Source organism: Neodiprion fabricii, chromosome 2 (genome assembly GCF_021155785.1).
Source record: "Neodiprion fabricii isolate iyNeoFabr1 chromosome 2, iyNeoFabr1.1, whole genome shotgun sequence".
NCBI lineage: Eukaryota > Metazoa > Arthropoda > Insecta > Hymenoptera > Diprionidae > Neodiprion > Neodiprion fabricii.
The window spans coordinates 31,165,751-31,186,997 of NC_060240.1; the positions used below are offsets into that span (position 1 = coordinate 31,165,751).

The following is a 21,247-nucleotide window of genomic DNA, read 5'->3' on the forward strand; positions in this document are numbered from 1 at the left end:
AGTGAAATTTTCCGATACTTTCCCAACTTCAACCGCAGACTGCGAAAATTCCCTGACACTTGCAGGTTTTCCACAGCCGAAGGCCTTTCACGGCCACCCTGGTAGTCTCAGCGTCCTGTAAGCCAAGCCTCTGCCGGTTCCTGCGGAAGTTGGAAGCGGGAAGAAAGGCGCGGCTTAACCTACGTCACAGATATCGGTTAACGCAGGTGGCGAGCAAGCAGACCGTATTCCCGGCTCTGCTTTCCGCAGCCGCTACCTGCGAGTGGAGTAATTTCATCCCTCGCCGAGAGGCGAGCGGACGGTGCAGGAGCAGGTTTTTCGAGAGGTTCTTGTCGGGGCGTCCTTTGTTTTTATTTTTCATTTCGATGATTTCGACGTTTCCTCCCCCTTCCCTTATTCTCGCTCCTTTCAACGGGGTTTTGAACGACTGTCGTTGTGAGCAAGCCGCTTCCCATTCAGCTTGCGCTTTCCATTATTATAGCCCGGCCGTTGTTGGTCGTACGACGTCGAGGACGTCGAGGACGTCGAGGACGTCGAGGACGAGGAAGATGCATGCGCGCCTCCGCCGAAACCTAAAGCCCAGGACCGCGTTCAATTCCACACTCGCACCTTTCTTTTGTTTGCCCGTTCTCCTATCCACATCAGCTCCTGCAGACCCGTAAAACAATTCCGGTACTTCCCTCACGTGCAGACAACGTCCTCGTGACGGATGGCCCCCGTGTTATAACTGCCCTGCGGACTGCCCTCAACGTGCCGCGAGACCTTGCCGGAATGTCTCTGCGAGCGGGTATATAAATACCTACACGCCAGTTCTCTACCTGTGCCTCGGCGTTATGGTCCCACCTTTTTACCAAGGCGACTCTTACAAACCAGGCGAAATACGCCTCTGAAGTGGCTTTTCATGCCGCTCGTCTAACGTACCCCAGGCTTTCTGGATTCGCTCGAGTTTCGATGCGGTGATTAAAATTTCGCCGGGCCGTCGGAGAGATGAAAAAGTGATAACCGGATGACTCGGGATCTTGACGAAAGCCGTTGCAGCGTCTGTAACGAATATTACAGCGAAGACCAGGAGACGAGAAAACTCGTCGAGAGCTTGGTCTCCTTTACCGCAATTGATGCAGACGACGAATTCTTGTTTCGTTTCACGAGACCGAAGATGAGCGTGCACGGTAGACGGAACATCCTCAAGCGCGGAGCGTCGATTGTCGGTCGAGTTTTGCCGCAACTACCCCTTAGGCGTCGTCTCCTAACAAAGTATTTAATAATGGAGTGCAAAAATCGGGGGGAACTTTGCACGGCCGAAAGTGCGTCGCTTTTGCAACCAGTCAGCTGCACGGGTTTCTCGACTGACAAGTCTGGAAAGTGGACAATGCGAGGTGGAAACTTTGCTTTTTGGTCTTCGTGGCAGCAGGCGGTCTCTTCTGTCGCTCTGGCATTCACGTGTGTGCAGATATAATAATAAAACGAGTCACGGAGCGAGAGAGAGAGAGAGAACGAGAAAGAAACTACGGCACAAAGTGGATACAAAGGTATCCGTGTCCACGTGATCATACGTTTCCAATATATTTCAGATTTGTCGAACCATGGGTTCACTACACGTTGGTTTCAGAGACGATGAGAAGGAGGAGAAGCTGGAGTGTCAACAGCTCAGAGTAAGAACATACAATGGATCGATTTTCGCGGATCGTTACGCCCGTTCGGTCCAATATAAAAGAAATCTTTTACTTGGATAATTGTCACTTTTGTGACCGCGGTCTTTTTCCCTCGTTCTCCCTTGACGTTGTACCCTGCAGCCACCGCATTAAGTAAACTGCATACCCCGCAAAACTTTCGGCGATCCCCCCCCCCCCCCCCCCCCATCCCCGCCGCTCCTTCTTCCAGCCGCACTTCTCTTTCCCTATTTCTTTCCGTCATGCTAACCACCTTTCTATCCCATTCTATCTCCCCCTCTCTCTCTCTCGATCTTCGGTACGACCGCAGGGTTCAAGCCGCCACGTTCGAGATGACATTCCTCCGCGTATGAAGTCGCGGCAGCGATCAGTGTACCGTGAAGACCAGACGGAATTCAATTTATGGGAAGCGAGAGAATATGATGCGATGCGGCTTTGGATGACGCGCTCAAACTTATCCTATATAGCTATAATACACGCGCACGTTTTCATCGTAGGAAACCCTCGCGGCTGCTCTTCGTTCTCTCGTTTCTTATCCGCTCTTATAACCGACCTCTGGGTCAAGTCTTCCGGGATATCCGTGGGAACTTTGTTTCTTTTTTTTTTTTCTTTTTTTTTTTACTCACTATTTTACTTTTGCTTTTGGTTCTGCTCTTTTTTCCGTGTCATCGGAACAGATCCAATAAGAAATCGGAACCAATGAGTCTGAGCCACCTGCCCACACTTTTTTACATCACCATTTCTCGCTTCGGTGCGCAGATTTTCTGATCACGTCCTGCTCATTGTTTCTTTCTTTCTTGTTTCTCGTACTTTTTTTTTAGGGTCGCTTCGTTCTTTTGTCTTCTTTTATCCCGATTTTATGCTCTTTTCGTACCTCTCGGGTATCCAAATGTAGAAAATAGACAGAAAAAGGCTAATCTTGAAAATTTAAGAGAAAAAAAAAAAGTTGTTCAAACGTTGATAGAAATTGTCTCGAAATACTTTTTTTTTTTCATCGTGAACACATTATACCGATCGAAGACTCGAAGGTGAACGTTTATTTTCAGGTAATAGCCAAGAGATCGGTGGATTCGTGAATTTTTCAGCCGTCGTGTGAAAATTTTTAGGGTGAGAACTGGTAGCATAAGTTTTCCCCTATTCGCGGGACGGATACACTGCAGGTACAGGGAAGAAAATTCGCAGGGTGTGGATTTAGTAAATCTCGCTCTGGTGATTCGAACAATTCGTGTCAGTTGTTCGAATGCAAATGTGATTCGCAGGTGTATGGAGAGGAGTTGGAGAGTGAGGGAGACCAGCCCGCCAATCGTGGTCCAATCAACGGTAACTCTGATTTCTCTCCAGCCTGCGCTGAATGCTAATCGTGTTTGCAAACAAGCGTCTGTGTTTGGCCGAATCTGTTACCTTCTCTCCCTATATCCTCTTTTCCCTCTGTCAATTCGCGAAACCGTTCGATTCCGCGGCGAGAATTTGCGTATACGATTTGCCAAAGAGGGAGAATTTTTTCTCGCAACTAGGTGGAGAAAGATTCAACCTCGATCCAAAGAGAAAGCGACCACTCGACCAATCACTGTGATTATCAATCGAGTCGTCACACTTGTTTAAGAATTATATCGTCCGGTTCTTTCAACTCGCGTCGCGCGGTTAATTCAGCGTTGTAGGTATTTTCCGCGCTGCTGAGCCAAACCGTCGAATAAGTCGTTTAGCGAACTCCTTTCGGACCGTAGTCGGACTGGGAGAGGACAACAATTTTCCTGAAATTGTAACCAGCTTGCTGGACCGAATGCCCTGGTCTAATAATCGCCAGGTTTTACAATGCGTCGTTAAACCGAACGCGCTTAGCACACTCGCTACACCGAACCCTTATTTCCCCCAGGAACTGTATCGCCAGACCTCAACGGGTATATCCTACGACCAGCATGCCAGGCTTGTCGTTACATGCATGAAAATATTACTTTCTCGTAGCAAAATTTAATAGACCACCCCGTCTGAACGTTGAGCGCTACTTTATGGAGGCAAAAAATTAAGAAGAATTTCGTTGTTTCTTTTCTTTTACACTAATACAACTCGATTTTTGATTCGTCAGTTTTGAACATTGCCGAGTGAGAATCAAAATCGACGAGATAGGATGGAAGTACAATCAAATCAAATTTTCGGTTTATGATTTTAGATTCACTCAATCCGCAGTCTGCATATTCGTATAAAAAGAACAGAACGTCAGTCTGACATTGAACTGAGCTCAACTCGACGACGAATAACTCTCGAATTCGATAAAAAATTCCATCTCAATTTCGCTGGAAATTTCCTTCCACGAGGGAAACGTGTCGACGCAACAAAATTTTTTACCGTATCGAGTATTTTTCCATTGAGCGAGAGACTCGGCCCAAATACGAAGAACGGAATCACGTCATCAAATGATCGGTGGCTCGAATTCTCGATGAAGCCAAATAAGTACCCCAAAGAAACACTATCCCTAAATCTTTCGACACGGTACGTATCGCGATGTGGAAATTGGATACTGATTGATACTTCGGTAGAACCTGAGCTGAGCTTAAATTATATCTATGTCGATCATGACGCAGCAAGAATTAGAAATTATTTTCAATTGCAAAGTTACTAGCAAACTGTTGCGAGGTGCGTGATATAAAATGAGGTTGAGGTTTACAATTATTTTTTAACGTTATTCAACTCGGTAACAAAACTAGCTACACTTTGCTAACGAAGAAAAAGACCTTCAGAATATTTCTCTTCCCAAACACTGAATTCGTGAATGAAATGCAATTGATGTGCCGCTTTATTTTGATTTTCACCTTCGTCTTGGGAACTGAATGGCGGGGGGGCTATGAGATGTACGACAAAAAATGTATAGAATCAGAAAAAAAGAAGATGAAGAAGAAGGAGGAGAAGAAGGTGAAAAAGTGGAAGAAATTCAGATAAAAAAAAAAGGACATCAACCTCCGATACAAGGAAATTCGTTTCGCCGTCCCGCAGCGGGATCAAATAAGAAAAACCTATTCGACGACAAAAACCATTGACAAAGGAAGCTGGCTTGATAGCTACAGTGGACATTAGACGCCGCTGAAGGGATGAAACAATCTTAAGGCCGGGTGGGCTGAAAGAATGCTAGAATCACGGTAGAATTGACCCGACCAACGGGAGGAGGGAGCCTCGCATCCCTTTATGACCGGAAAGCCTGCAGTTTGCGCAGCCACAACCGAATCAAGATTATCTCGATCATCTCGTACGTTCGAGGGCAGTAACTGAACTCCAAATAGAAAAACAAAAACATGAAATAAAAATTCGATCTTATTTTCGTAAAGAACAACTCTACGCACACGATTGTTCTTTCCAAGCTTTTCAAGACCGGCGAGGAGGACATCTCGCGAAACGATAATATTGATAACATATAATTTGAGACGAGGATGAGAAGCGTCTCGGAGACGGCGGAGCGTTAAGTGCGCTGTCAGACGGCGTTAAGATTTAACCAACAATCAATCAGATCTCTCCTCGGGTTGTCTCTCCTTTTCCTCGCGTAAACGGCGCGAAACTGATGTTGATTAACAAATTGGAATTGGCAGATCTGCTAGCGACGAGGAGTCCTGACAAGGGTATACAGCCCAGACAAGGCGAGAATTTCTACCCATCCGAAACGAAAGAGAATCCCTGATCAATCCAGATGCTCGTCAGCCCGCCGAAATACTTCTCCGAATTCCTGAATTCCACTGCATCTGAAGGATTATTGCCAAAGTTGCCAGGGACTATCGCACGTAACGAGAGAGAATGGATGAATAACTTAAAGTTTCGAAACGTTGCGTCTTCACCGCCCCCGCATCGCTTTGTCGTATTACTCTTGCTCCACTCGCTGCTTCCTCTTTTTATTTTTTTTTTTTTTTACACGTCTTCTTTTCGTTGTTTCCTTTTCTGCCGCTCCTCGTGTAGTCGAGTGTCATCAGTGTCGCGGAAGCCCGACGCGTGGTACACGGGGTGAAAAAGTTTCATTTTCACTCAGAGTCTGCGGGGCAGCGCGGTAAAGTCGCTCACTAGAGGCGAGGAGGCGAGGGCCAGGAAACAAAAATGATTGTCTCTTGGTCCGTCTTCCGTCCACTTGACGTCGTCACCAGACTTTCTTGCCGCTCAGCCATCCCTCAACCTTTTTACGTGCAGAAGCTGTACCCTTCGGGTAGAAGAATGACCGAGGAAGATGCGAAAAAACGTAATAACACAGAAACAAACAGCGAAAAAAGCCTCCCCCTACCACGACGAAAGTGTTAAATATTCAGAAAGTAATTTAAGATGGAAAATTTTCAATTCGCGTGAACCCAATTTCACGTAATTTGTGTTGCATGCTTTTCGGTATTCTACAATTTATCCTTGGCGAGTTTCAGCACCTTTATTTTTCCTGCTACATCAGGGTTTTCGACTCTGTCTCTTGTTATCGCTTATTCAGAACGCTGGAACGAATCCGCTTTTACCCTCCGTAGACGCGGTATAGCGCTAGCTAATTGCCCGAGTTGGACAAAAAACTAAAGGGGAACAACGAGCCAGGGAGGGTATTAAAAGACGATTAAGAAAAAGGCAGGAGGGTAGTTGAATATATATAATATATATATATATATATATATATATACGAAACGCTTATCTCGTCCTTGTTTTCATCCCATCAAACGGGACCAAGAGCAAAAAATAAAAAACAAGAGAAATGAAAGTAAAAAAAATTGACGCGACGCAGTATCCAAAATTGCTATCAAACCATACAGATTTCTCTACGTATCTTGGCTAAAATAGTTTCATCATTCACCGCGTTTCGGTATAACAATTCTCAAATGTCACGCAAATCCGTCGCAAGCCCCTTCCTACTCGAACGCCCTATTTTATCTCACGAGCCAAGAAGGATACGTCCCAGAGGGAGGTAAATTAGGTACTGAGAAATCGCTTTCCGCGAGCCAAAGGCCGCGTCGATAATGATTGCCGATCTCCGGTTCGTCCTCGCAGCGCGTCGTATTTCGCGGTAAGGCGAAGCTTTCGGCCCCTGGTGTTGATCTTAAGCTCCTCTAATCCCCGACAGGGTTCGGATATCGGTGCTGTTCTTAGGGATATATCCGTTATGTAACGGCGGGGACCGTAAGGCTCGCGCCAAGGGATATCCGCAGTTACACGACGGTGACCGTGCACCAAGGTGAGGAGGAGAATCGAGGGGTGGCTAAGGTCCTGGGACTCCTTCCGCAGGATCGCTCGAGTGCCCCTATTAAACGCACTTACACGCGCCCCCGTAACGCGTAGAACAAGCCTTGCCTCACCGGTGGTAATTTGTAAGCCTTGCCTTGCCGGGGTGTTGCCGGGTAATCACACCCTCTTCGTCCCCCTCACCACCTCCCCATTCTCGCCCATCCTCACCCATTTTGACAACCATCTCGGCCCGTCTTCGTCAGCCTAACGCAATTGCGCACGGATCTCTCCGTTAACTCAGCTGCTCTTAATAATTAATATTAACGCGTTTGTGCCCCCGCGCCTGCCTTGAGCTATTTTAGTTACGCCTTGGGAAGTTCAAGGTTTTCCATCGTTGTTGTCCCCGAAGTTCGCAACCTCGTTGAACGATAATTGTGTCAGGAATAATAACGAGGACGGAACGATGAAAGCGCCGTTGAGTGGAAAATTGATATACCATACCTACGTTCTACAACCGCGAGGAAGTCACAATCCTCGGCTTCATTTTTGATCCTAATTTAGAATGCGAGGATCCTTGAGACTGATCTACATAATACGCCTAATATGGCAAACGAAAACAAATACCTAATTCGGTCGAGGCGACGATCCAATTTCGATTCTTCCTTGCGGTAGTTCATCATTACGAGATCCGGAGGGCGGACTGACAATGAGTGGGTAAATCTTAACTAACGCGCTGGATGTTTTATTCAGATCCGTGAAACACGAGTTGGCGACCGTTGATCAGAGAAGACGGACTTGCGGTTCGCGGGACGGCTATTGTCCCCTACGATCTCGGGCGTCTATCTATCTATCTATCTATCCATCCATCTACCTATCTACCTATCTATCCGTCTATCCACCCTTCCCGCTTTCCCTCTGATCGTGAGTAATGTTCCGCTCGGCTGACACGGACAGACATTCACGCGTGCTGGACGTGCGTATCGGCCCAAACATAGGATAGGATAGGATAGGATAGGATAGGACAGGATAGGATAAGACAGAATGATGGTCAGAACCGAGGTCTCGTAGGAGATAGTATTAGGTACCTACTGCCGAGCACGACGTCACTGCGGGCAAACCGACGGACAATGCGAGGGATATTGATGGGCGTCATTGCGTAAGACATTCCCTGAAATACGTCTTCCATTGTGTTCCTTAATCGTATGGATGCGCGACCGGACGTCCCCGCGTTCAGGCGACAATTCGATTTTCCGTGATACTCCTTTCATCCGTGATCCAAGAGCCGTTTCTCCGTGGGTGGCGACGCCCTCCGTATCGTCTTCCCTTGCCCTATTACTTATCGGTGTGTTTAATAATCGAGATTTTTAATTGGGAGGCAATTGGGACCGCTAACGAACTCGAGACCACTCTCGGTTTATCGGTTTGTGACAAACGCTTAAACTCATCCGATACCCAGCCTTAAACCCGTTCGGAGATCTTTATCCCAGTCGGATTGACACACGAACAGCCGACAAACCGTGTAATTATACGAACGATCAGATTATTCTCATGTACCGAGAGAGAGAGAGAGAGAGAGAGAGAGATTTTCAGAGTCGCCTTAATGAACCGACCGGCTATTATTATCAACCTGCCTGATCCACGCGGACATATTCTGTCGATAAAAAACAAGGAGTGACCGATATATATATATATGCGATCGGCAAACAGGCATCGCCGTTAAATATCGAATCGCAAAACCTGTGACCTGTATATTTGGTGAAGAAAACGACCGAAATGTAAAAAATTTAATACCCTCGTTCCCGGCATTTTATTATTCCGTCACACGCGGTAGCCGCGGATATTTTCATCGATCTGTAAAACGTCGCGACGACGAGGATCGGAGCAGTCTCCGCGGCTTTTCAAAAAACGATCCCTCTTCATTCTGCGAAACGTGATGCGCGCACAACGCTGCGGCCGGACCTTATATACCCTGAACCCAAGCCATTAAGCTGCCCAGAGGCTAAGCCACCCTTCACCCGTCGCATTGTTTCGCCACCGCCTACTTCCTTTTCAAAAACTTACCCCGTCTCCCGTATGACGGCTAGAAATTTATCACCCGTTTCCCATCGTCCCCGCTATCCCGGAACATAGACGGAGATTTTTCTTGCGAAAAATATGGAATAATTATAACAACGTACGAATTTCACGCACCCGCTCTTGTAGTTTCAACAATTGTCGTCTCTTATTATTTATATGCATTTCTTTTACCTCTATCAATATCGTCGGATACGTCGTTCGGTCGACTCACGTTGTTACGTATATAACGTGTATAACTTACCGCTGTAATTTCGAAGTATAAAAGGAGGGGAAAAATAAATAAATTGCACTGCGAGGGTTGGTCGAGGGTCGATTGCGTGCTATTACCTGCTGTGCTAAGCGTCAGGAGGCGACCCCTGGTCAACCAGAATGTAGTCTGACGCGACGGGGGGTCGGTCATATTCTGATAGCCGGGTAAATTTTATAGCTACGCATCAAGATCAGAGGGTATCAACGGAAAATTGCTCTCGGTAAAACGATCCGAATAGAATATACAATACGCGGGTGTTATCACGCGATGCCCACGTACTCACAATCAGGTGTGTCTGGAAGCCTGTGAAAGGTCTGTTCGTTGTACGAAGGACCGCGGTACTGCGTTCAGGCAAATTATAACATTCGCCAGCGAATAACCCGGGAGTTTGCGCGAGTTTTTCTTTTTCTTTTTTTTTTTCACAAACCACCACCGTCTCCTCTCTCCTCATCCTCGTCTCAGCTGTAATACGATATACGAACCGAGCCGAATGCGAAGTGTGCGTCACACCGATTGGCGAATAAGCGTTGCGGCGCTCGATGGCCTACCTACCAAGTTTTAAATACAGTCCCGAGGCGCAGTTTAGACGCATGGTAGGTAATTTGTGTATCTTGAATCGCGCAAGTTCTGGATAATTGAATTACTATTCCTAAACCGAATGAGCGTGCAATCGTAAGCTTGATTTCACAAAGCAGAAATTAGCGAGCATCCGGGTCGCTGCACATCAACGAACACCGGCGGCACCCCGAAGCTTTCAACTGTAGCAACGACGCTCTCCCTTGAGTATAATTGTTAACGTTCAATGCAGAACTCGCAGTCCTCTTCCCGCCAGCCCCTCGGATCTAAGAAACGTCGACGAGACTCGAGCCGCCGCCGTCTGGCTCGCCCAATTTTCCCAACGTTTTTCAGCCCTCAACCCACTTTATTATCTTTATTCTACAATATTCATGCTCCGCCTCACGCGACGCATGAATAACCCGCTTCGAGGCACGCTCGATTTACCGTTTTAAGTTCCATCATTTCACACCTAGAGATCATCACGGTATTCTCTCGTTAATCGACGCAGATTTAGAAGTGAAACGCGAACGAAAGTTTGAATTGAATTCATCTAAAGAACGACGTGCACTAATCGAAACTCGAGAAAGTAGGAGAAGAAAAAGCGCGATATAGGGAAGCTTACGCGTGACGGTTTTGATTGTAATAAGGATAATGCAATTCTTGATCGAGCAGATCCGTTTTGCGGGAGGGGACGGCTTCGATGAATTGAAAGCAGAGAAACGGGATCCCGGAGAGGTTGATTGGGGAAGTGCATTCGTGATTAAATTTGAGAGAGCACGCTTTTACGGAGCAGAAAAATTTATTGGCTCTGTGTGTCCCCGGTCGGTAGTGAACGAGCGCATTGTGGGATGTCGAATTATATTCACGCTTTCTGCCGGCCATTAGGCCTCGTGCAATAATGCAAAAAGTTTCCCTCGTCGGCAAAGAGCGCCGGGCCTTTGTGCTACGGCAAATAGAAAACAACCCCCGCACATCTAGAAGCGAATCAGTAGAGATATACAAGAGGATTGAAAAAAATAAAGAGAAAACAAAGAAATTGTAATCCATCGTAATTATATATACAGTATATGTGTATAAGAATATAACGGTAAGAAGGCATGGGAGAAAGTTCAGAGATGATAATTCGAGCTTAAGACTGCTGCGGGGGAGATGAAATTTTGTTGGAAAATTTTCACCCCCGCATACATATTAACGTGGACGGGGCGGGGGGGGGGGGGGGGGGGGGAGGGGAGCCGCCCAGTGCGTCGAGTTTAAGGAAGCGTAAAATGAGTTCGCCATCTGCAGGCATAAACCGTAAAAATTAGAAACGCACACTGATCCGTGAATTTCGTACACGTATAAGCGGGGAAATGAGTTACACACGAATTAAGGAAGGAAGAAAGGACCGACCGAATATCCACTAAACGCCCAGTATTTACACTCGCCCGCATTTATACGCCGTTTTCTCCGCCGCGACGTCGTCGTAGCTACGCGCGGAGGATGAAGAGGAAGAAGAAGAGGAAGACGAAGTGGAAGAAGAAGAAGTAGAAGGTGCAGCTGTCCGAGGGGGTGTAGGTACGTGGATACGGGCGTGTCACTGCTGCCGCAGCGACGCCCTGATTTCATAAATCTTAATCTATCCGAAAAGCAGTGAGTTCCGGTTAATTATAACGGACAATGCCGGGCTGCTGTTGGATATAATTCAATGTTTAGCGCCGTAATTGCGGGGACTCGGAACCCTGCTTGATACCCGCTCGAGTCAACTCATGCCGGACCTCTTGATCCGCTTGTGCGGAGAAAACGCTTACCTACTTCAGTTCGCATTATTCGCGTTATTATACTGTGAAAAACTGTTATCTTAGCTGAGTTGCGGTTTCGGTTGTAGTTTGAGTCCCTTGATTTTTGAACATCAGGCGTAACATTGTATTCTGTCGATATGAATATCCAGGTTTTTAATTGCAAAATTACGATGATCGCACGATCTTCTTTAGGGGTTTTTTTTTCCTCTCGGTCGAGAAATTCTTTTCTCACTCATCTTGATACAAAGGAACGAACTCGTAACGATTGCCAATTACTCTGACAGAAAATTTACTCGTCACCTTTTAAAATAAAGCCTTATGGTGAAAATGGATGACCAAAATAAATGGGGTACTTTGTTTCAAAAAAAAAAAGTGTTAATATCAAAATTTTAGGATGCCGCTTTCACACCTTTTCACGAACAGAAGATCCTATCAAAATCATGCTTATTTGGTGTCGTCCGTACTGTTGTGAGATAATTTTTCGTTCCAGTGATACATCGGGTTTCCGAGACGGAGGGACAGTTTTAACCGTAAGAAGGTAATACTGGAGCAGCATGGTCCCCAGCATTGTCTAATCTCGGAGGGACGATGCGGTTTGGACAGAAAAGAAGGAGCAGGATGGAGTTGTGGAGTGTGGGAAGATCTGTTTAGAGTTCCGGCTGAGAAAATCTCAATAACGTCAGGGCGGATCAGGACTGGCATTATTGAGAATCGCTCGAGCAAGCGAGCTGCCGGGCTCTCCTCGAAATAAACGATCATTGATACACAACACAGTAGTTCAGGACCACGGCGAAGGCAGGTAGATACACTCGTCGTTGCAAAGAGAAATCGTCGTATGAAGAGCGAAAAAAAAGTCTTTTGTCCAATTACCGGTGGCCAATCAGTTTGCATGTTTGAAGAAGAAAGGGAGAGGGGAAAGAGAAATCGAAAGAACGAGCGGGGCACGGGATTATTAATAATCAAATTTATGAGTGTTCAATATTGGGAAACGAAACTAGCAAATCTCTGTTTGTCATAGATTCTCGAACGCAACGCAGCGCAGCGCAAAGAGGTTCGTAGATCAAGATCGTATTGTGTTGGAGAATGTTTTCGACGTTTCCTTTTTCTGAGATTGATATTCGCGGACGAACTTTACCAGATATTTTCGAAATCTAGCTTTCAGGGGGTGCTCTGCTCGATTTCGACGTTGACGTGCAAATATCTCCAAACATCGACGACTACGTATTTCAATCGCGAAAAAGTGCTCAACAGCCCCATTCCATACAAAAACCCATTTGAACAAAAACTCTCGAATACATTTTCATCTGACGCAGTGATATAGACATGGCATGAATTCTACGAATTTACTATTGCGCTCACCTAGAATCCGTGCCATTTCTTGATATCTTCGTAAAATGAAAATGTGTTGGAGTGTTTTTGTTCAGAATTGTGTATAAAATGGGGCTGTCAAGCCCTTTCTCGCGTTTGAAATACGTAGACGTCGATGTTCGGAGATATTTGCACGTCAACGTTAAAATCGAGCAGAGGGCACCCCCTTAACCTCAAGTAGGTACATCCAAGAAAATTTTGGCGACGCATTTTCAATGGAATCTGTTTAAGAAAATACACCGTTAGATTTTTTCTTCAATTAACGTTAATTAACAGAATCACGAGCAGCCTGCAGCTAGCGCTAAAAAAAGCGCCGAATGATGTGGGCAGGTACACGTGAAATTGAGTAATTTCTTAAACATCTAACGAGAACTCCCGCAGCGTCCTTTTCCCCGTAGTATCCGCCTGCACGTTACGATCCTCGGGGTTCAGACGGCGACGCAGAACGATTGAGACTCGCTCTGTTGGAAAATTATTTTAAAAGATCTTTGAGGAGCGGCGCCGGCAGCTCGCGCGTTATTCACGCACCGTTGGTCACCACTTAAGGAACCGTGGACAAGCGACCCTCGGGTCACCTGTTATCGCCGTACTCGTATAACCGCTATCAGGCGGCCCGAGGGACGCGGCAATTTGAGAATTGAAGGGAGACGTTCAAGCAGGTCACATGTATAATAATCGGCAACAACGGTTACTTCTCTTTCCTCATCTTTTCAGTCCCTTCGGCGTGAAATGGGTATTTTTTTCTTTGCGCTACACCGCCGCAGAAAGTCTTCGATTATGCGACCAGTTCGTTGCACCGCCAGTAAAGGAACTCGGCGTTGAAACGGGGGGTGAAAAATAAGGGGGGGAGGGATATGGCAGATGTTAAACGCAAGGAGGGAAAAGTATATTTACCGAAAGTGTGCTCAAAAATTCAGGGCTAGGTGATGCGGTGATATAATACACCTGGGTTCAAGCACCGTTTATACCTGCTCGCGTGGCACCTGGCAGTCAGAGGCACGACGCCTGTTGCGAATTGTTCTCGTCTTTTTTCTATCTCTCTCTTTTTCTTTTCTACATATGTTTTTTTTTTTAAATTTTATACGTCCCTACGTGTTATCCACAGAGAAGATTTTTACACTGTGAAATAAGTATTTGGTCAATGTTTAATTTATTTAGGTACAAGGTACTGTAAAATCTGTCACCTCATAATATATAAGGTAAAACGTTGCACCGCGTGAATTTTAATTCCCGTTAAATCGATGCGAAAATTGGATTCCCTCGCTCTCCGTTTGTTCCAAGTTAATAAAGAAGACGAACGGCCGAACGTCCTTCGAGAGGGTCTATTTTCCCCCCTTTCGTATCTTGACGGATGTCCCGTTTGTTAAATAAATTGCAACCACCGGACGGAACGGGGCTAGTCATTTCTTTTTTTTTTCTCTTCTTTTTTTTTTTTTTTATTCAACCGGCACGGTGTTTCCGCCTGCCGTCGCCCCTGCGGAGAATCGGACCGCAGCTCTGCACTTTCCCTGCTGCAGGTGATATGAGGCCCTTTGTCAGAGAGCGGCGGTACGTTCGCGATAAAGTGGACAGCGGGCCCGGTCACAGCATTCCCCGGGATCTAAGAAGTACCTACTTCCTACCAGTCGAAGCTTTGAGTGCATTTTCCTGTTTTCACAACTAGAATCGTGCCCCGAGTCCGGATCGAGCTATTCGACGCCTCGCGGGGTTGCCGGTCGGTTAAAGGGTCGAGTCTGTGCAGCTTATCCTTAGCTGCGCATATCGAGAATCCGTCATTCCTTTCACTCCTGATTCACGCGATTGTGCCGTCATCCCGTCTCTCACGAATGCATCATTCGTCGCCTATCAATTACGATTCATATTCCTCGTGAAACTATCACGATTTCACGTCGGTCAGTTTGTCGTATTCCTTCTTCTTCTTCTTCTTCTTCTTCTTCTTCTTCTTCTTCTTCATCTTCTCGTTCCTTTCGATCTCGCTGCAGCTTCATGGTCAGGGCTCTTTCGTTCAGAATTAGCGTCAGATGGCTGAGTGAGTGTTGATCCAGGGTCTAGACACCTCGTTATCGCAGACGACAGATTTTTCGTGTTTACTATTTTTATTTTCTCCTCTCCCCACCCCCGCCCCTCACCACTAGCTGGACCAAACGCTGTTCGTCGAAGCTCAGCACATCTGTCGAAGCAACGCTAACGCGGCGTTGACCGAGCGACACTTAAGGCAACCGGCTGACCGTTGCAACACTCTCGAATGACATCCGATGACCAGTTACACCGAAATGCAATCAGCCGTAAGCGTTTCGTCATTGGGGAAAAAACGGACAAAGCAAGTATAAGTGAATAGGTGTAAGCCGTTGCGGCGACCCGCGCTGGAATTCGTACGCTTGAGACGTCGAAGATCGGGTGATTTTTATTTATTTTTTTTTTTTCTTAAGCAAAATGTAATATAGATCGAGGTCAGGGGGTTATCTCACCATGTTTTTCCCTGCTCTTTTTTTTTTTTTAATCACGACGGGCGCGGGAGGCCGACGGCTAGTCAACCTCGTGTTATCCTTTGCCTACGATAATATTATTCCAAGTTATTTTTCTTCCTTTTTTCTTCCCTCTCGTATTCATTCGGAGCCGACGAAATCCCGAAGGCCACGTGCCGTCGCTCTCACGAGTGTCAAGGGACAAACTCTTTACGCTCACCGTGTGTCAGTCGTACGAATTCGTTTGCGATTTTTTCTTATTTTGAAGTTTGAAAATGACTTATCGAACACATCTCGTCGTGAGGATCCGTGAAGTTCAATCAATTAACGTTTAAGATCCGAAACGAATTTTTTTTTGTTTGGTTGGTCAAATTTTGGTGTCTTGTAATAAAATTGTCGCATCCAATTCTCACGCGCAATTGCAAAATGATCGTAATACTCTGAGATTATTACGAAAATAAATAAAAATCCACAAAGCCTGAAAACTGAAAATTGACACAATATCGTACCTTCGGTAACTTGGCAACAATTTTTCACTCCAAACCGTCGAGAATTGAATCGAGAATCCAGTCTATTGCCGAAAAGCGTTGCTGTAGGAAAACGTTGAATTATTTTTTTCACCGCCAATTCTCATCCCCACGGGATTTGATAAATTCCCTCTCTTCCTCCTCCCCGTCTATTTTTCCCAATCTTTACAAGCCGCCGGTGTGCAGAGTCAGGCGGGGTACGTGGGCCATTATTTTTTAAATTCCGAACGAGTCCGCGGAGGCTTGATATCCGAATGACCCATCAAATGGGTTAAAAAATAGGAAAGTGAAGAGCGAGTCCCGGGTGCAAAGAAGAAAAGTGAGAGAGGGATGGACGACGCGAAGGCACCCCCGGTGAAAGGATGGAATTTTAAAGGATCGAGAGTCGCACCCTTACACCACCACCAACCACTACTTCTTCTTCTCTTCGACGCTTCTCATTTAAAAACACTCCGAGCATAGCAAGCAGCCAAGAATCACCCCATTTTCGTCGGGCAACTTGCGGCCGAAACCCTACCTCACCCCCCTCACCCACCTCACCCCCTAGCACCCCTTGCACGCCTGTGTTTTAATAGGCTGTCACTCTCTCGTTCCCGCAGCTATCGTCCTTGCGAAAACAGGACGCGCGGCAGGATCCTCGTTCACGAAAGTGGTTTCGTACAGTTTTTTTTACATTTCACCCTCTAAACATTCGCTAACCCCTCCGCAGAAATGATATTTTCTTTTCATATACTTACACCCCTGTGCGTAACGTGCAGTGCATTTGATAGATAAGCTATACCGCAGCCGTGCTCAAACAAAAATTGCCCGCGTATTGTGCTGGAGGATATTTTGTTTATCTTATTCACAGCTATCGTATATTCGTCGCAGCAGCAGTACGAGAAAATGAAAAGAGAAGAAAAATAAACGATCGTTCCCAATAATTTTTCTTCCTTTTTTGGTCCCAAATTGCGCAAGCTGGCCTCGTAAATATATTCATTCGCTTATTTTTATTTTCACTTTTTCCATCCATACCGGGTATGATATAATTCAACAGACATAGGGCGAACTGACGTCCCTCCGCCGTCGCCGCCGCGGTGGAATTCCACTTCTGCGATAATTGGCAATTCTACAAGACTCCAACGTCGGCACCCTTGCTCCTAATTTTCAGTTCAAACTTCACCGTACCTCACATCATTTTTCGTCACCGTGATTTATACCCAATTTGTCTCATGGACCAATTATTTTTATCCCCACCCTTGAATAACCCCTTTTTCTTCCTCTCGTTTCACGTTTACGCACTTTCTGAAATTGTCATTTTCGTTTTTCCTTTTATTATTTCTTATTCGCTTCTTTTGAAGCCTTTCTTGTCATTATTATTTATTCGTTTTTTTTTTTTTTTCTCTTTCCGCTATATTCGAGTGCCGAGAGTCTAGTAGCCTCCGGCAGGCTCGCGAAGTATAAGAGAGAGGCTGAGGCGAGCAGCGAGTAGGAAAGACGCAACGGTGTGTGGAGGTATACACGTATATGTATTTCTTCTAGTGTATGTGTGTGTGTGTCAATAGGAACCGAGGTGGATAACAATGAGAAGTATTGTTCGGAGGACAATGCTAGATCCCTCTGGCGAATAAAACGTAAAATATACGTTGAATGAAGCGTCCGTTCTCTGGCCCTGTCCGTCTGTGATCCGCATCTCAGAGAGAGAGAGAGAGAGAGAGAGAGAGAGAAACAGAGAGATGTGTATGTATGTGCAATGTATAGACATGGAAAGGAATAGAATCCCTTGGCACAGCTTCGGTTATGGGGTTTTGAGGGCAACTGAACTCTGCTCTAGTCCGGCAGCTCGCAGAACGGTGGCACGAGATCCGAGTAGAAAATCGTGCAGATTCAAAATCCATCTACACGAAGAGTTCTCGCACAGAAAGAGAGAGAGAGCGAGGAATAGGGAGGGGGAGGAATCTGGGTTCGGGAACCAAGGCAGATTCAAGCTACGGGATTCTTTCGCGGAATGATGCAAAGTAGAATATGCGGTGATTTTGCAAACGCTTTGAATTCCTGCGCGTCTCGATCCCTTTCCGCACGGTATCTGTGCGTGAACATGTTACTTTCCAAATTTTACATACGAATTTTTGTAAACGAATCCACGTCGACGTATAGAATCCTTTAAAAAAAAGCAGTCTAAATGTAAGGACCAAGGGAGTAAAAATCAGACGTAGTTTCTGTACGGATATTTTTTTTGTACGGTATGAATTTGCATTCCGCATGACGTGTTTGAATATCAAATGACGCTTTGAAATAGTAATATGGATTCAAAAGTTGGAGAATTTTATCGTCGCGTTATATCGAGAGCAGATGGAGTGGAGTACAGGATAAATGTTAGAAAAATTACATTCGCTTCTCCACGTTTCATTCGAATGAAACAATTTCGACTGATAATTATCCAACGAGAATATACAGTTTATTCGATAGTCTACCTACGATCGTGCTATCAGGGTGTATCTGCGCCGTAGCATCGGAGCAATTCAATATAACGGTGATGGACGACGGGACTATTCAGTTACATCAATAAATCACACTCTCCTCTGTATCGCGTAATCCCGGTCCTATTTGCTCGCACAGTTTTCAGCGCTTCAAATTGCAATTCGCGCTTGAAGGTACGAAACTTTTAATTTCAATTCCGTGCAGCTGTACGCAGTTGAACAATTCTGCATTATACGCTGAGGCACAGACTGCGTACGTATGATAAAACGAGCAACGAGATTACCAAAATTATAAGTTAGACTAGTCCGTGATTACTCCGCAGTAATTTGGTTAGATACGTGAAACACGTTAATTGTGAAATCTCACGTGCGAGTGAACGAAAGTTATAACTTTCGCACGTGTTTAATTATTTTTTGGTCTCCGGTTCAACGAACAAATTTACGATGCGTGTAACTCTTCTGTAAAATTAAAATGCACGCAGGAATCATTTCTCGCATTCTGACCTCTCCGCCACCTGATTACGCTTCAGTTTCAAATTGAAACGCCACAAGAAACGGAAACAGTATAAAATTTCCACTCAGGCGAGGAAAAAGCCGGTAGTAGCTACTTCTTCGACCGGATGCAGTTTGGAGATCGTTCAGTCCGGAGATCGAGGATCGAGCATCGAGACTTTTAGCCACGTTTCTGCAGCGTAAAAGAAAAACGCCAAAAGAAGAAGAAGAAGAAGAAGAAGAAAAACACGGAGCCGGAGATGGGAAGATAGAGAATAAAAATAGAAAGAGAAGAAGACGAAGAGAAACTTTTCGTGCCCACCTATTGATTCTAGTTAAAAGTGTAGCTCAAACACTCGTTTGTCCCGGAGGAGATTTTTGGCGAGATGGTGAACGAACACGAACCGGATGAAGGGGCGGAGGATAGAGATGGAAAGAAACGGAAAGGAGGCGAAAGAAAAGGAGAGGCGAGGAGGGCAGGGGAATGGAAAGGAGGAAAGCGAAGGGTCGGAGGTTTCGATATCGCGTACGTGCCTCAAGTACCAACCGCGAATCATCCGAGACTCTGGCGGCACGCTACTCGAAGTGTCTACACCCCTGATTTTTTCCCTTTCGCAAAGGGGGCGGGTAGCTTGAGGTGGGCAAGGGTGCAAAAAAGACAGGAGAAAAAGGGAAAATCATAAGCCGCACCGTATACGATGAGAATAAATGCGAAGTAAATGAAGGGCTAATTGCAAAGCAGAAAAAACGAATCGAGTACCGAGACATCCGGATTCATATTTTGAATTAATTAATTAGCTGACAATGAAATAATTACTCAAGGACGAATTTCACGGGGGTAGATATTCACTCGGTATTCAATGATATCACAGCTGTGGGAAGAAAGGACCCCGTAGAATCCTTATAAAAATTGCCTCCCGGTCGAATAGGCTGGATTTTCAGTACGTTGAAATACATAACCTTTCGATCAAATTCAATTCCCATAATGATTCTGCGGAGTCCTTTGACTAGCAAGTTGAAACAGAAGAGAACTGTCGAAAAGTTATTTCTCTCTGTTTCGTTTTCGTCGACTTTTTTCGAAGAAGTGAATCTCCGAGGGGTTTCGAGGCGGGACGAGGCGGAGTTTTGCGGGGGATTGAAACCCTTAGCAAAGGTTGCAGGTAGGGATTTCGGAGGATTAAGAGTCTAGTCTCACCGTTTCTACTTCTCGCGAAAGAAGTTCTCTCATTAGTTGCCACTTGTTTGCTAGACGTATATACATACATATATATACACACACACCCACACACACACATGTATGTACACACCATCAGCAAAGGGTTTCGGCGAGCCGCGAGATCCTCCCATACATGCATACACGTGTATAAATCAGCCGCGATTTCTTTTCAACATTTGAAACGCCAACGGGTGCGTGAAAAAACGTTTTCCACGACTGAAAATTTGGATCGTTATCCCTGCCCGCGTCCGCGATGCCTACGCAACTGCGCTTGAGTGGCTTGAGAGCAGGTGTAATTACAGTTGCGCGGCCATTCGCTCTCGATGATTAATTTCCGATTGTTTCCACCAGTTTCTTTGCCCGAGGCTTGCGCGGTGTTGATAAGAACCCGAAGGGTATAAGCTGTGTGTATTGTGGCTTAAGCCGAAGCCCGTTACCGCCGCTTGTAGAGGCAGAAGTTTGCCAAGGACTTGATACTCGACGTTTCTACTTGCTCAGCCGATACTCACACACACAAATACAGAGAGAAAGAGAGAGAGAGAGAGAGAGAGAGAGAGAGAGATCCGCATTACCTGTGCAACGCAAACTTACTACTTCGAATTTCACCCGCAACCAGCAACGATTCGAGTGTCTTCTTCTCCGAGGTTCGGCGTCTCGGGACAGGACGTAGCTCGGTGTACAGCGTAAAAGGATTAAATTGAATTCCGTGGTGTCATTAACCCCCCTTCCATCCCCAGACCTCAATTTCCGTCCATTCGCTAACGCCTCGCTCAGCGTTGGCTGCCGAAGATCTTGCCCTACATTATTCATCGTGTTTCCTCCGACGATCCCGGAATTCCACGCCGTTAAGCTACCCCAAAAAAATTTCACCTTGTCATGCAGTTACCAGTTTTGCTTATAGCCGACGGATTGTCTTATTCTTTCCTTGTATCATTCCTTGTATAATTCCCCCCGAGAATGCGATATTGTCCTTCGCGATTTTCGAATTTAAAAAAAAATTTTACCTTATTTTGCCGTATCCTTATTTTTATTAACATTTTCTAACTGAATCAGAAGTGGGATTCTTTTTGTTCGGGAGAATAAAGGGAGAGCATAAAAAAATCAACCGTCAACTCAATTCCGGGACCCGACTGTTAAATTAAATGGGAGAAGACTTGACCTCGCATTTCAGCCTACACCAACAACTAACAATAAATGTTAATATCCTGTAAATTCTGCATTTGCA

General features: G+C 45.7%; 1 protein-coding gene across 2 annotated transcripts in view; it reads right to left on the reverse strand.

The window, feature by feature from the left end:
- LOC124176683 (leucine-rich repeats and immunoglobulin-like domains protein 1) overlaps window positions 1–21,247 on the reverse strand; it is a 308,596-nt gene that overhangs the window by 115,397 nt on the left and 171,952 nt on the right. The gene's annotated exons all lie outside the window — the stretch shown is intronic.